This window comes from Haliotis asinina, chromosome 8 (genome assembly GCF_037392515.1).
Source record: "Haliotis asinina isolate JCU_RB_2024 chromosome 8, JCU_Hal_asi_v2, whole genome shotgun sequence".
NCBI classification, from domain to species: Eukaryota; Metazoa; Mollusca; class Gastropoda; order Lepetellida; family Haliotidae; genus Haliotis; species Haliotis asinina.
This window is the reverse complement of record NC_090287.1, coordinates 17,121,449-17,138,314: the sequence shown is the minus strand read 5'-3', so window position 1 is coordinate 17,138,314 and position 16,866 is coordinate 17,121,449.

The following is a 16,866-nucleotide window of genomic DNA, read 5'->3' as shown; positions in this document are numbered from 1 at the left end:
CCGCTGAGCGTGGCGTAAAACTAAACTCACTCACTCACTGATAATACTTATCATTTGTTCATTGAAGTAACCTGATTTGCACAGAGCATAGTCTCAGTGTTGCAGAAGTGCTTGGGTACCTAATGACTTCATGCATGCACTTCGCCATCGATGACATAGGCAACAGTCAGTCGGCAAGATGGTGATTAAGGTTCTGCTGCTGATAATACTAAACTATTTCTTGATGGAACTGAGAAGAGTTTATATCTTGCTATTGACATAATGAATGCATTTTATAAAATGTCTGGTTTGAAAAATATATTTAGATAAATCAAAAGCAATCTGGATTGGATCAAAAGCTAAATCTACTGATAGAATATGTAATGGCCTTAAAATTGAATGGGTAACTAGTGAATTTGATGTACTAGGTATGAAACTTACACCGGATCTTCAAGACCTATGGGTAATCAACACAAGAAAGAGAGTGAAAGAAATTAATAGACTCTCAGCATCCTGGAGAAAAACTCATTTAACACTTATTGGTAAAACAAGGGTAATAAAAAACCCTAGCAATCTCCAAAGTAGTTGATATTTTCAAATCTTTGCCCAACTCACTAGCCGAATTTAATACTTCGCTTGAAAAACTATTTTTCAAATTCATTTGAAATGATGAAAATGATAAAATAAAGAGGAGTGTAATAAAAAAAATAGATGTGAAAAAGGACTGAAAATGATTGATACAAGCAGATTTATTCATGCTGTGAAATAAATTATTATCAACCTTACAATTATATTTTAGAAATGAAAATAGGAAATAGAAATCCATGCAATGCATCTTTGAAAGATATATTTAACTTTGGAGGGAATTTTGAAACTTATATTGAGATTGAAAATCCGTTTTGGCATGATGTGCCAAAAGCATGGAACCTATTTCACAAAAACCATTATGTTGCCTCAAACAACATTAATGTATTCTATCCCAACCACTGTGGTTCATTGAATCGCAGCTACAAAAAATCTACATGTTTCATAAGAAATTGGGCAGAGAACGAGATTATAAGTATCAGGATTATATGTGATGAGAATGTATTACTATCGACAGAACATTTAAAAGAGAATTATCACATCGAAGGTACTTATTTAGATTTCAGACACTTTCTGAATATTTTACCTGAATCTTAGAAACATACTTTAAAGCGGTGTCACTCTATTCCAGTCAGTAATCTGAATATTACCCAGTGCCAGAAATATTTAGTAAAAGCATCAAAGGGATGCAGAATTGTTAATATAAGTATGATAAACTTATTCGTAATGATGAATATCTAAACATTTGCATCAAATGGCAACTTTTATATCCCGAAACTGATTTTCGGGTAACGATATAACTTTAAGCCGTATGTATCACAGCCTTGTATTTGAATATCTGTATTATTTTGATCTAGGGAAGCAATAAAAAAGATTCTGGTTTAGATTCGATTATCTACACACGTCATATAACTGGACTACTGACGAATGCGTCGTTAAACAACAAATAAGCATAAATCTTTATTCAATAGTCACCTGTCACTATTCTGCACAGTAGGATCTTTGATACTGAAAGTTCACAATAAATGTCCTACATGTACATGTCCTGCGTCCAGTGGCAAGGGTCTTGTACCGTATTCTTCACTAACTCTGGCAATCTGTCTCCTCTTATGACTCTGAGAATCCCAATTACTGGGCGCAACACCCAATCGATCACGCTTTTGCCATAATTGTGTAGGACAGGCATTCACGTTTTGTACCCGGTATGTTTGAGTTTCCCTCTGGGACAGTTCCAAACCATGCATATTCGTGGGTATCACCTTCAAACTAGATCAACATCTTTAATGGATATTTGTGATTAAATTAATGCACATATTTAAAAAAGTCATATTTTATGGAACACGTGAATATTAATTAAGCTTCATAAGGACGCGGCGATTCTATATTGGGTGCAAGGCGATCAATAATTTGCACTGACACCGTCATTGACGATCACAAAAAATGAGTCGATGAATTGAAAACATGAGTGGCATAATGTCACGTTAAAAATAAGTATGTCTATTTCTGGAGTTTATGTTAATACATTGATTTCACTTGATACATCTCAGGTCGTCAAGAAATCAGCGAATTTTAGTATCGAGGTCAAGGTATCTAAATTAGGCACTACTTGAACAGTTGCACGAAATGCACTTAGACCATAATCGCCTCATGCGTACAAAAATACATTTAACTTGTTCTTTTAAATCCAACAGGGACTCAATACGCCAATTAAGACCCAAGCGAACAATCTGGTCGTATTTCTGTAGGGTCGCTGGTATTATGGCGGCTGACCAGCGCAAGTGTTTCTGTGGGATTTGCCTCAATCCCATTGTAAATCTGCTGGGCGAGTCGCAGTCGTCTTGTCTCCTAAGAGACAGAAACAGGTTAATAAAGAGCTCTGAATTACGCCGTCGAACAGAGTACCCCCGTGATCACATCTCAGTAGGTTCTGTATTTGGCCTCCTCGTCGCTGTTGTGCGTCAAATACCGCATTACTCTCATCATCAAGATATCACTGCGCGCTTTGATGTGTAGGTCAAGAGTGACAGGCAATCAGTATATCTTTGTCAAACCTCTTGTTCGCCTGGTCACACCGCCATCCGACCTGACAAATAGTCCCGGATTCTGTACGAAAGTGTTAGAGATAAGATCTTTGGCTCTCAAGAAACTGAGCATTTTAATGGAATCTTAGACCCGATCAAATCTGCTTTGATTTTGTCACGCTCCGCACATGGTTTGCATTACAGAATTACGTTGCGTGGAGTTGCGCGTGGTTATTGCGTCAGATATAAGGCCTTTTGACTGAATTGTCTCCATAACATCTTTGGCAAAAGGTGCCGTTTTTGGAATAATCCTGCAATTGAGACTGCCGTCAAATATTGTCAGGCATTAAATGCCTATATAGAGTGTTCAAACTTCACAGCTGAACGTGTCGAAGACAATATCAAGGAACAGAACGATTAGGAGCGGGAGATATTGCGAAGGCAGTCCTGTATGCAATAATTATTATATTTCGTGACGATAGGCGTTGTTGAAGCTCTCGGCATTATGGGGGAATATCCGAATTCGATTACTTATGTAAGGGGATAATTCCAACTTACTCGCCACTTAGTCCCCTCAGTCATTCCACTCACTACTCCACTAATTTCCTCTAGTCCCATTTCAGCCCAAACTCTCACTTTTTCACCCACCCACGCACTCACTCACCCATTCTCAAGTATTATGTTCATGTGCTACATCATTTTAGTTATATTTTGAAATTTTTTATTTCAGGGGATAAAAATACAATTTTTTCGATTTTCAAATTTAATTTCAATGTTGGAAAATCGGAAATTCCAGATACCCGATATTTTAATTGAAAGCTGCATGCAATTCCTGTGGCATATTTTATATCGCGTTTCTTTAATATTTCAGATAAGGACAGGAATGAAGTAAACGTTTTATTTGATTCCAGTTTTAAATTGGTTTTCAAATGTACTTCTAAATTCTTCCACCAGTGAAAGATGGTACATATTATACGAGGCGAATCACATATTTAAGACTCGTGTTTCTTATTCCGTTGCCTTTTCACTGTAAAGAGCATTCAATCTCCGCCGTATAATGGTAAAGTCCCTTGTGTGGGCCTTTCAATTTTCTTCTTTCAGAATTTTTCACTGTTTACCTAACAGTATTGATTAGATTGACAGACCGTTTTCCTAGCGTCCCAGAAATAACACCGGCGCGTATCTGTTATTTAAAAACATTCCAGTTACACACACTCGTGAGAGGCGAGCATTGGAAGTTTATACATTGGGATATTACTTCATCCTGCACGGTCTTTGACAAGAGCTACTCTCGGGGTAGTGCTAATGGTCTGATATGACGGAAATTGACCAATTTGTTCGGAAATGCCGCAGGTTGCTGCGCAAACCAGATAGATCTTCAAATATTTGTTGTGGTCGGTGTTTTTGAGATTACGGAATGTGGGGACAGATTGATTGCAAAGGACTCGCGATCCCCGAGGTCTGTAATAACAGTTGGTGCGATCAGGGCTATCGCTGACGTAATAATGACGTCACGTCATGGATTATTTTGTTTGTTCAGGATCTGTATGGCGGTTTGTCAGGCAATTGTCCGACTCAAACGCTTGAGCGAAATCATGAATGTCTTAGCATGATCATTTAAACAAAATAAAATCTATAAATCAATGATTCATGGTTGTCTGTTCCTGTAAGGACATGCTTACTCTTTGCGGGTACACATGGTGTCATCACTGATTATCAACTATCCATTTACAGAATTTTCACCACCAGCTTCAGCTCTCAATGAAATACGCTTCAACAGATAATCGACATTGATTTTCTCTAGCGTTGATGCTGCTTGTGATATTAAATGTGAAAACACAAATCATATTTTATAATTGCAGGACTCCCACATTTTTGGCGAATCCATGATTTTTCAAGACAAATAATGTTTTTTCCAGACACAGCAATATATGTCGTGGGGTATTTTGATATCTTTAAATGTGTATTACTGTTTTATCTGAAATAAAACAATATCTAGCTGTCCATTCACACCTGTGTGAGATAAGATGATATAAAAAATATGAAGTGTCACCTAAAAACTCGTATTCGACCAGCACTGGACTCGTCAGTGAAAAGAACATATCACCATTCACGTGTTCTCCTTTGCAGATGTTGTCTCCACCGCTGCAGTCGTAGACTTTGCAAATGGTGACGTATTGTCAAAATTTGTCGTCTGACAGGAATCCTGTGTGCAGTCTGGTTATCGGCAGCGGAGGGCCCACGCCAGACACTGTTCGGACTGGCAGCGTGACTTGTTGGAATGTTTTGCGCAGATGGTTCGCATCCTGGTTACAGGTGTGCGGCCACTCTGGGGACGGACAGTCAGTTAGTCGTAGCATAAGCAAATGCAAGAACGTTCTTCCCAATTTGTGTTTAAGGGACCCGTCGACCTCTAAACAACGACTTTGGTGATAATGATTCGAGATTTAGAGCCTGCAAATTATACCAAAAGTGTGATGAAGGGAGATCGTGAGCGAGATGTAGTCAAAATTCTTGTGTATTTTGTACACTTGTGAAAATTCGAGAACGCGGGAATATAGCAGATGAGGTAAATTCTTACAATCTCCCAAATCCTACGTGTTGGGTTAGGCCAATAAGAACGCAAAATTATGTTTTAGCTCGTTCGAAAGGTCAAGATCATGAGAACGTGAGTAGGCAAGAATGTGCTATAGAGTTTCCCTACATTAGGCTACACTCAGCAATATTTAAATTATATGGTGGCGGTGTTTCGATATTCGAGTCTGGACCAGACAACCGAATGATGAGCGCCATGAACCTCAATATATGAAATTGATGACGTGTGTGTGTGTGTGTGTGTGTGTGTGTGTGTGTGTGTGTGTGTGTGTGAGAGAGAGAGAGAGAGAGTGTGTGTGTGTGTGTGTGTGTGTATTTATTCGTTATCGTGGGGAATCGAACCCAGGTCTCCAGCGTGGTGAGCGGAAGCACTAACCACTATGGCCACCTCACAGTTCCCCTACATGTGTATGCAAATCTTACCTGTCAGTGTTTACATTTGATTTACTGTAAAGTATTGACATACCAGCAGCAGCTTAGCTGCCAACCATAGCCGCCTCCGCCCCAACAGATTCCACCGATTTGGACTGCCACTGAAACGGATCTACAAAGGAGTCCAACAAAAACAGGATCTTCCAGTTTCAAGAGCCGGAATTACACCTCCCATTTCCGACAGTCGTTACACCATCACGCTTGCGGAAATTACAACCAATCAATGACGTCCAAAGCAATAACTGTTCATGTGGTCCACTGTGACCCCAGGATTGTCCTTTACGGCGCCATATTGTACACATTGAGGCATGCAGCTCGATCTCCGTCTCCAGAAGCCACCAACCCGTCGTGGGAGTCTGGGACCCTGATGTAATTACATCACACATCAGTCAATCCCAGCCTCCTCTATCCAGCTCACAGATTCACAGATGTACTCAAGGTTAAACTTCAACGCCTATTGTAAACACAACGTCTTCAGTTATTCATGAAGTGTTTCCGGTTAATCCTGACTCTGGTGCCGTCCCGCTTTTACTCCCATTTCTGATCTCCTTTTACTCTATTTGTGTTTAGCCAATGATGTTGATTTAAGGACCCCATGTAGGTGATGATTGCAATATAATCTAGTGTTATTGACGGCCGCAAATATTTCTCTAGCCGGTGACGTCGATGGCGTTTAACGTTGTGTCTGCATTTATGAATAAATATGTGATGTCACATCATATTTTACGTTCATTGACAAATGTACTGGTGTTAAACTGCGAAGCATATTGGATCCGACATGTTTGTCACATAAGATACATTCTATATGACCTGATGCTGATTGGAAATATATTGAAAAGTACGAACGTGGTTTTACCTTTTGGGCACGTCATAACATCAGAGGTCAAAAACTGGGCTGCAAGGGAGAGTGAGTGTGTTTAGTTATACACTGCAATATCAGGGTACCAGAAATGCACTTCAGTTTACCTACCTGGGAAACTGAACCCAGGTGCTCAACGTGACGAGCGAACGCTGTCTTCACAAGACCACCTGTTTCACGGTTGCTTAGAGTGACGACTGCCAGGCTTGGAATCAGAAGAGTGTGTGTGAACAGGGCATCCGTGGCGACCTGTTTTATGGTCTCTCAGCTGGACTATAAAATTGGCATAGGTCCAGACTGGCGCAAGCAATCACACACACTGCACAGATGTCACACTAAACATGGACTAATCAAGGACATGACTATCGTTCCACTCATACGTGTGTAGTTTTGGTGGCCACAGGAGCCAACTCACTGTGTGCAAATTCATTCATTGAATACTGTAATGCAGACAAAGAGTTCACGCCATGAAAGAAAAAAACAAGTGAAGTGAGATTTCTTGGCTCAGCTCGTCCTCATTCCGTCCGAGACAGTGCAGACAGATACTTTTATGTGTGATCACGTCTTTTTATAAATATTCAAATTATACCAAAATCTAGTACTGGAAGGACGGGAGACGGTGGGAACGCGATATTTAGTCCAAATCGTGTGTATTTTGCAGTCGTGTGAATATAGCAGTTTCAGGTGAGGTAAATTAAAATCTCACAATCTCCCAAATCCTACGTGCTGCGTCTTGCCAATAAGAAGACAATATTCGCAATCATGTTTCATCTCGTTCCAAAGGTCTACATCATGAGAACACGAGATGGCGAGAATGTCCCTTACAGTTTCCCACAGCTATGTGACGACTGTAGCAGTCGGAACGCGAGGAATAATTAAATAGTCTATGTGGAAATAGAGGGTTACTGTTAGTTCTTGGGCGGGTTCAGATTTTCTACCTGGTTACCCCACCCCTATTACCCTACCCTATCCGGATAGCCGACATGTTAATTCCTGACATCAACTTTCAAAATTATAAGATAAAGCAATATATTCTTCAGTTTGGAGGCTATTTCTATATCTTTATCATGTATTATATTCAAAGCAGGTCACTGTAAATAATGCCTAAATCTTCAAAGAGAATACAACCTTTTTATCATAACGGGTCCGAGTATTGAGACTGGTACCCGAGTCTAACTCATTACCCACCCGTTCCGGATATTCGGGTTATCCGTTCCAGCCCTAGATACTGTACAGACCGGTATAAGAGAGAAAAACATGTTCTTCCAAAATGTTTTTATGTGTGCAGATATGCCTGTTAGATGACACACGTTTGATAAGACTATTCTTTCGGATAAAATGAACCTACACAAGCTACAGGTGTACCTCCTGAAGCTGAATATTGAATCCTCCATGAGATCAACATTTCGGATTGTTGGAAGGATATTCTTTGAAGGCTTTGTGAAGCACCTCGGACATCATGTACATTCGTTTGGCCCTCAAATACACCATCCTCCCCGTCTTTGTCAAATGCTCCCCCTCATCATGAAGCAAACACTCCTCCTCTTCCAAGACTCCAGCAAGAACATCTATGATGCACCGTCTCGCGAATGTCCTTTGTTGGTAATAAGACTGATGTGAGCAGACAATCCCCTGACAATGTTGTAATTACCTGAGGAGGAGTCTGATGGAATGGAGGTCGATGTTCATAACAAGCTTCAAACAAGGACAAGATGATATTAGGCTTGTTAAGTTAAATCTTGATAATGGTGGATGGGCAAAACGCATGGTTAGTTTTAAAAGTGTTTAAGCGTACTTTATACATCATACCTGTTCATACTTTCTTACAAACAGCGGATAATACGTACCCAACAATGGATGTCTGAAAAACCACAAAGACACATCTTGGATTCGAACCCGTCTTAGGATCCGAGATTCGCAAGGAACACAACTCAGCCTATAGCTGTTGCACGGCTTGGCCAAGTTTCACCCAAAAGAAATTCGGACTGACATACTTGTAATAAATAATAATTATTTATTATGCAAATAAAAAAAGGTAATGCTGCAAAAGTGGAAATATTTGACAAAGTAAAGCTGATATCCGTAAGGTATCACTACCACCTTTGAATTCTTCATGGACAGCGGCATTATGTGACTACGAAACCAATGGCTTCTTCATTTGTCTGTAATTGCAGTAGTACAGCATAACACAGCAACGCCATCGACCGACTGCAGACATTCGACTAGTCTTCAGCTGTAGCCAGGTTTTTCCACGTATAGCAAAGCACCACTGCTAGACTACGGAGCCCTTATTAAGCGCAGCTTAACACGTGACTTACTCAAATGCGGTCGACCACGTGTCCAAACTACAGGGTACAACAGGTTTTTACGGGTTCATCACTTACGTGATAGACTCGCCACGGCCACCTCTACAGCTACATCAATGACATGACTGAGTATGATTTCAGCCTAGACAGCGAGGTACCGTCAAAGCGCCGCAGGAATTTGCCCGAGCCAACCAGTTCGAAGCGTCATTCTGACTGATCAGCATCGTCAGCTACGACGTCAACAGGACAGAGTATGGCCATAACAGCGACGGAGGCGTGTTTGGTTGGGTGACGAGTCACGTTATTTGCATCTCGGTTCAGGCGGAAGACTTCGCGTTTACAGACGTCGTGGGAAACGTCATGGTCAAAACTGCATACAGACAGGTTTCAGTGTTATGGTGTGGACCGTCATCTCCCACACCGGTCGAACAGATTCACTAACGTCCAGCGCAATCCAACTGCACAGCGATAACATTCTGTTCCTATAACGCAGGAAGCAAACGTCATTTATTGATATGGCCGTGCCCGACCTGACACTGCAAGACTGACATTGGCGTTTTTCAGGAACCACAACGTCCAGATACTGTCATTACCCCCAAGGCCTAAAGTAAACGCAATCGAACCTTTATTGGATTCTCTTGTTTAAAGTCAGGGATCACGTCTACTAAATTCACATAAACTTCAAGCGTTTGGCACAACCACGCGAGTGAGAGTGCACGAACATTCCCCAGACCACAATCCGTAATGTCATTAGATCCATGTGGCTCCATGTAGCACATATCTATCTATAAGACATTAACCTTCGCGTTTGATTGTTTCAGTTGTGCCATGACTTCGGTCAGTGACGTCGACTTGAGCCAAGTTTGAACAACCTGTTATAATCTGTTGAATATTCATATGGTGCGTAAAATATACATCATATTTTGCAGAGTATAATAGGGGTTATGCATTATAAAGAAACGACCATAAGTCCAATAAATTGTTCATTGTTTAATTGCTATATGAAAATAAGTATTTCTGAAAATTTATCAGCATTTATAATCTTCAAACGAAATAGCACAGCACAGCGTAGCACAGCACAGTATAGTAGGTAGTGCTTGGGCCCCAGATGCAGACTGGCCTGAACCCCCAAAATTTACTGACAATGTGTAGTCCAAAATGTACCATCTGTTACATATTTTACTTTCTGAAAGGCATTGTGTATCCTTGACAATAAGCCTGACTGCATTCACTGTTCGAGGGAGAGGTTGAGCAGGTCTGGGATTTTAAAACTTTTCGAAGGAAAACTGTACTAAAGCATCGAATTTAACGTATTTTGATCGAGCGTTACATGACTCTCTTTGTAATCATAGTACAAATAGCTTGCTTGGTTGCACCTCAAGCTGAGATGTACTGCTCAGTTGGCAGCTATGGCCCGAACACCCCGCTGTCATCACACCCAGCAGCTCAGTTTCCATGACCCCCAAATGGAGACAGATGCAGAAGTGGCTCAATCTACAGGCCAACAGAGAGATTCTAACATGATTTGACATCAACCGAATGAAACCAGTCCGTGCCCTTGGGGAAATAACAATTATCCCAGATATAATCTGACTTGATGGTTGTCCACTGGAGATTGCACACGGTGATGTCAGGAGATCCGAAGTTGAACCATTGCTTTTGGAAGTATGGTTCTTTGAAATGGCACGTTAATTCTTGTAAGCAGGTGAGAAATCTTATTACCATAATCTGGATAAGGCCCATCATTGTTTGTAATCCGAAATAATAGGCTTATGTGGCCATACAACAGACTGAATGCATTTAATATGCCTGCCAATAAACAGTAACCTAACGGTAAATATCTGTAGGCGTTTACCTTTATGGGCAACTCATGATGTTACTAATATTCATTACATAATGAGATCCACTATGACCGAACTGTATAGGAAACATAATCGACACAAAATGACTTAGCCGTGAGGGTCCTGATTAGAATGGGTCTTCAGTAACCCATGCTTGTCGTAAGACGGCCAGGGTCTAGGCTGACTCATGTCATCGGTTCCTAGTTTTGTACGATGGTCATGGATTTTATAACGGGATCGTCTGGTCCAGACTAGAATATTTACAGACCGACGTCTTATGGCTGGAATACTACACGGTGCGTCGAAAACTAAACTCACTTATTCAGACAATGACTTCAGCTTGAAAGGAAGAGGAAGTGTTTTGGGGAGGGGAAAGGTGTTGGAAAAAAAGCGAATTACATGAACAAGAGCAACATAATGTTTTGAAGAGGCATATTCGCTGATGGAAGAGGAGGAGCTAGAAAATCATCTCAAATTAAATCTCAAATGTACTTAGAGCAGATGAGCATGGTGTTACATCGCTTGTAGCAATCGGTGTGTGTGTGGTGTGTGTGTATCCGTGTGCGAATGTCCGTGCGTGCGCGCGCGCGAACGTTGACGAGCGAACGCTTGCACTGCAGCGCTATTCTAACACCGAATTGGGTTGTGGCATGAATAACAAGGAGGGGGCTCATCGCTTTCTCGCCCTAAATTTTGGAGGCGATAAAGCGATATCGCGAGACGAGAAAGCGATAGCACAAGACGAGAAGGGATGACGCAAGACGAGAAAGCGATAACGCGAGACGAGAAAGCGATAACGCGGGACGAGAAAGCGATATCGCGAGACGAGAAAGCGATAGCACAAGACGAGAAAGCGATATCGCGAGACGAGAAAGCGATATCGCGAGAAGAGAAAGCCGCCCAAATCAACCAGCATGGGAGAGGGAGCAGAAGCTGTGGGGTAGGGGTTTGGGGACATGACTTGAAGCCGGGGTGTAGTACTTCTAATAGAAGAGGAGTTCGTAACTCTGTGAGAATTAGATTATACGTGAAAGGTGGAGCCATGTATCATTTGACAGCATTTTGTAATTCCCACGAAAATGAAGAAAAATTGGCCTAAACAATGCGATGATGGTGTTTGTGATATTAAGATTTGGTTTGTAGTTTTGGGAAAATCAATTATACAAGCTGGATTGAATTCGGCTCTTTCATGGGTCCGACTGTTTCCAATGTGTACAATATTATTAATCAAACAATCACCTCTCTTTCAGGTACCCTATGTGGCAATAATATGTCGATAACATCTTATTCATTAATCTGTCGCGCTTACGCTTATCTGTACCTACGATGACACCCAAGTGTCACATTCTGCAGCCCCCCTCTGAAACCTTTCTCCACAACCTACTTTAAACTGTCCACGATCAACCCATAATCAGAACTGGTTTCATCTGTATGTTAATTATGCTAGCATCTGGAAGTGATTGAATGCTCTTTTGGGGTTTAGAGAGGTCATCAACACATTTCGGTACAGGGTACCACTCCGTCTCTGGCACAATCTGTTGGCTTGTCAGTGTTGTGGGCTAAAGAAGAGGACGTCAAACGGTAATTTCATTAGTCGGCGTTGGCAAGTTTTGGGGTGAGAGGAGACCAATTGTCCTACGGGGAAGTCCTTTACGACACCTGTTTACATCACCATGTTCGTAATTTAATCAACCTTTTAAAAGTTAGTTCCACATAATTCCTATTTTATAGCCATGCCAATGAAGACGTCGTTGCAGACCAATGCAGCCTTGAGGGAGGGCTATCCATTTGGTCTAGTGGATCCCTCCCTAAACGATGATAGAGCGCCCATATTATATATACTCCAGTGGGTGGTGTGCACCACTGCCTCGCAGGAATCCTAAGCCCGTTTAATCATTATTTATTCCTCTGGTCGGTTACAGAAGAAACGTTTTAATGAAATTCGCTTAAAGCAAATTAGGCTTCTATGGTGGTGCTTCAGAAGTTCTACAATATTTCTGTCCCGACCCGCCAACACCACTCATGAGACAAAAAGCTGTTTGTTATTATTTCAGTGTTGCACCATATTAGACATTTTATATACAGACGCTGTACGTGTGGGAATGCATGCTATGCACATGAAACCTTTAACTTTGCCAGTATCTATGATTGAGTAAGCCAAATATCGGATATCGAGTGCCTTACCAGCATATGTGTATAATTATAAAATAGCATAAAAACAACGTCATTTCCGCAGCTGAAAACGAATGTTTCTATTTGCTGAGAATAATCTCCAATTGAGCATTGATATAGTGAAACCCCGGAACTCGTTTATACAGAGACCTGCCTCCCGTCAATGTTCAGTATTTCATTACTTTTTTGCGCTTACGTTTGCTGATGTTTTGTGCTCCGTCTGCCTGTATGTATGTCTGTCTGTTATGTCTGTCTGTCTCTCTCTCTCTCTCTCTCTCTCTCTCTGTGTTCTCTCTCTCTCACTCTCGTAATAATTTACTAAATGATTCATGAAAACGCTATGACTTAGCGAGTGAGTAGGTTACGTTTTAGGCACATTTGAAACAGGTTTCACACCTTGTACCAGATGGGAAATCGAACCCGTGCCCCACCGTCCCAGCTGTGACTGGCATGTTGCTGTGCGATAATAACTCTTTATTTAACACATTAAGAGTTTCAGTTTGCATGCCCTAACTCCAAACACCTTACAGTGTACGACAGATCAAACCGTGTTGTTTCTGCTTAATGCCAAGACAGGGAAACAACAAGTACAATCTTCTTCAAGCATGACCCGGCAGAGGATCGACCTACGCCTTTCCAGGCAGACGTCTTACTCACTTGACCACATGGGCGGTCCATGGATGATGCTGGGAACTCACACACGAGGAAATACTAGTGCCTTAGATTCTGTCACATACGGATATTCACATGTGAGGAAAACAGTCACTAATTAGTGGAGCTGCCCCGCCATCGCCGGAACATATATCAACAGTACTGACCAGAGGGTAATGGCACCGGAACTGGTAGTGCATAGATTTCATAATGGATACCTGCACCTTCCTGTAATAGTGTAGGAATACATGACAGACACAGACTGAATTACTTGTTTCAAGCCAAAGCGACCTCGGATTGTACAAACAGATCTTACATCAGAACTCGAAATGTACACGCCACGTCATTGTTTGCCGAAGTAATATGTGTGTGCGGAACTGCGTCAGTGGCCTTATTCTTGAAAGAATTTGGTTCCAAGACACATAGTAATTATCACTTGGCAACAGACCAAACCTGGAATTTTATTTTAAAGGGCGTTTGTGAAGAAGAAAGTATTTTTAAAGAACGTTGATCAAGATTATATGTATCAGTACAAATTGCCAAGATGGCGTCCTCTCCAGCCTTATTACAGTCGGTAATGTGACTCTGTGACCTTCAACAGCCGCTTCCGTCCTGATCAGTCACAACTGTGGTGAAATGATTGACGTGTCATAAGGTGAGGATGTCTGCACGCGCGTCCCTGGTAGTTACAGTGGTGTGCGTTGCGATGTGGATCAGATCCCTAAGTACAAAGATTGGAATCTAACTCCTGGTTAAAACGCGATGTGTCCGTACGGCCCGTAACTTAATGAAGGCCTTTGGGGTAAACAGAAACCCTTTCCACATCTAATCAGGGATAAATATTCTCCGTGATGGTGAAAGTGGTGCAGTCCTGCTGATTCACATTCAACAACTTTGTCATGATGCAGGCGATTGAACACATCGGTTTAGGAGGCACGGTGCTATAGCTGGAGCATGTCATTGTGACCAAAACGCGTGGATCGGTGTTCATGGTGTCCTTCAACGTGTCTGTTGTTCCAGACTCCTATATTTAGGGACTGTTGTCGAATAGCTGGGGTTTTGATGAGTGCGGCAGTAAGGAGCAAAATGAATAACTACAAATGTCTGTCTTGATGTAACAAACTGAACATGCTTGCAGAGGTACGGCTGGGGATTGATGACGATGACGACGACGACGACGATGATGATATGTAAATGTCATCAACTATTATTATTTAACCCAAATAAACAAATGCAAGAAGTAGAATTGGGGGCTATCCTGGCAGTCCTGCTGGTTTAGCTCGTCGTCATCTCATCCATCGCATCCCGTCACAAGAAGGGTCTGCATATTTGGCATATTTCTGCTGAATCGTCGCTTTTCCATGAACTTTACAATTATCATTTTCCATAACATTGTCTTTATATTTACGGTACATTATCCTGGGAAGACCTGCGAACCAAAAGGACAAGCAAGACGGCAATGGTCTTACAACACTAGCGGGCATGTCACTTAAGATACTTGCTTGTGCGCACATACTGAAAATGTGTGTTGGGCAGTCTCATTAAATCCTTTGTATAATTTACATTGTACCTCTGCATGCAAAATTTACTTTTTGGCTGCTTCGCGTGGGAAGTAACACGCCCTGATTCGCCAGCAGGAAGCCTTCTGTTTTCCAGCCAGCCGACTTCCTCCAAGCGATTTCGAACGACCGTGTGGAGTTGCAAAGGTTCCAAACAAAGGGTACGTTAGCTCAACGCAGTGGTCGTTTAGAGAGTGATTCCTTGACAAACTGCGCTTGTGCTAGTTTGATATGGCACTTGCTTGGTCAACACTCATTTCCGTTTCGTCCAGAAGTACAGAAGCATCAATAAAATCAACATTGACACTGAGATAATCTCCTATATCCTTGGCTAAATTTAGAACACTGTGAATTGCTTTGTTTTGACAGTCATGCTCGCTCATAATAATCACTAGACATATATATGTAACAGTTACATTGTTATAATGATGATGATGATGATGATGATGATGATATTACTGTACTTCCAAACTCTTTCAAAGTATGTTTCAGAAAACTGTGGAATGCCATGTTTTGTCATGTTCGCACAAAACGATGACCACACAATATATGCTACACTGTTACAGTGATGATGATGATGATGATAATGATGATGATGATGATGATGATGATGATGATGACATAACTGTACTTCCAAAATTAGTTTCAGACGACTGGGGAGTGCCTTGTTTTCACCAAAAGCCTTGACATGCTTCACAAGAAGATCACCAGACTATACATGTTACTTTCTTCTACTGCTGCTTCTGACCTTGGGTACTTCAAAACTCTTTCAAAATCCGCATTTGAAGAGGATGTTTGAGTTCCTTTGAGGCTTGACAGTGAGTTGTTTGAATGCAGGGTTACAGGGGGATTAGACAAAGAAGGAACTTGAACTTTCAGGGAACACTAAGTACGCTGAATGAGACTTGAAGGTGATTATCTTGTATCTCAAGAGACAAGTCTAGATGATACTCTAAGATGATACTCTACCTAATACCATGTTCTATAGCGAACCCGTACCATAATAATCCGGGTAAGCTTTTCATTGTCGGGAATATGGTTTCTGATGACGTAAAACGGTGAGTCTGTTAACGTGTGACATTTGTGTTGTGATTTAAATTCTGTGTCAGGGGCTGGGATATGTCAGTTACTAATCTGATTCAGGTATAAGTTCTACGTATGTAATAATGCCTTTGGTTCCGTGTCTGTGTTCACTGTCAGCTGAGTCATGTTTAACGCCGCTTTGTTCGATATTGTAGATATATCACGACTTGTAAGGTGAATAATTAATATCTGAAGCGGTTTAAACAGAAGTGAAACCCACGATTCCTGGAACTGTCCAGACAAGTACAGAAACCTAACCAGGATTCGCACCGACGATCTGGAGCAAAGGGAGGCAACTCTGCACAACAAATTGCCGAAACAACCATTAAGACGAACACTAGCACTGTATCGAGGAACACAAGGTGATATCTAAGCTGCTTATATCCAGACATTGCAGTGCACATGTGCGTGCTGGCTTGCACTGGTGTTACATGCATCTTTTCAAAACAATATTCTCTTCACGGAAAAAAACGAAACAGGACTTCATTTGTCACACATAAGAAATTGTTCATTCAAGTGGAATGTTCTGAGAATTCAATAGTTCTGGTTCCAAAATAGAATTTGAAAGATTTTGTTTACTTTTTGAAACTCTGACTAAAACCTTTTGCCTTCAACATCATTCACAGAAAATTTAAAACAGTCGTTCCGTGACACATAATTTACACATTTTTGGTCAAACACTATAACAAAACAAAGCTCATGTTTACCGGTATTTTCGCTACATTTCAGTTACTCATTTATGTATTTTTACCGTCCAATGAACTCTCTTTAGGCAGACTATCA